Raw genomic sequence first — 243 nt, 5'->3', positions numbered from 1 at the left:
TGTGTGTGTGTGTGTGTGTGTGTGTGTGTGTGTGTGTGTGTGTGTGTGTGTGTGTGTGTGTGTGTGTGTGTGTGGGTGTGTGCGTGTATATACTTTTCCCCTCTATGTACATACATATATACATATATATATATATATATATACATATATCCATATATATATATATATATATATATACATATATATACACGTATATAGAACTATATATATATACACATATACATACATACATATATAAATCCA

The 243-nt window shown here is 29.2% G+C and overlaps 1 protein-coding gene across 1 annotated transcript in view; it reads right to left on the bottom strand.

Annotated features, from left to right (window-relative positions):
* Positions 1-234: 234 nt before the first annotated feature.
* The window catches only part of LOC122245909 (MFS-type transporter SLC18B1), a 1963-nt gene continuing 1954 nt past the window's right edge, over positions 235-243 (bottom strand). The window contains exon 1 of the mRNA XM_043004040.2: positions 235-243. This exon is cut by the window's right edge and continues 1954 nt beyond it. The gene's annotated coding sequence lies outside the window, so the exon portion shown is untranslated.

This window comes from Penaeus japonicus, unplaced genomic scaffold (assembly GCF_977035675.1).
Source record: "Penaeus japonicus unplaced genomic scaffold, GWHDUDI00000001_assembly GWHDUDI00000036, whole genome shotgun sequence".
Taxonomy (NCBI): domain Eukaryota; kingdom Metazoa; phylum Arthropoda; class Malacostraca; order Decapoda; family Penaeidae; genus Penaeus; species Penaeus japonicus.
This window is presented reverse-complemented; position numbering and strand designations above follow the sequence as displayed.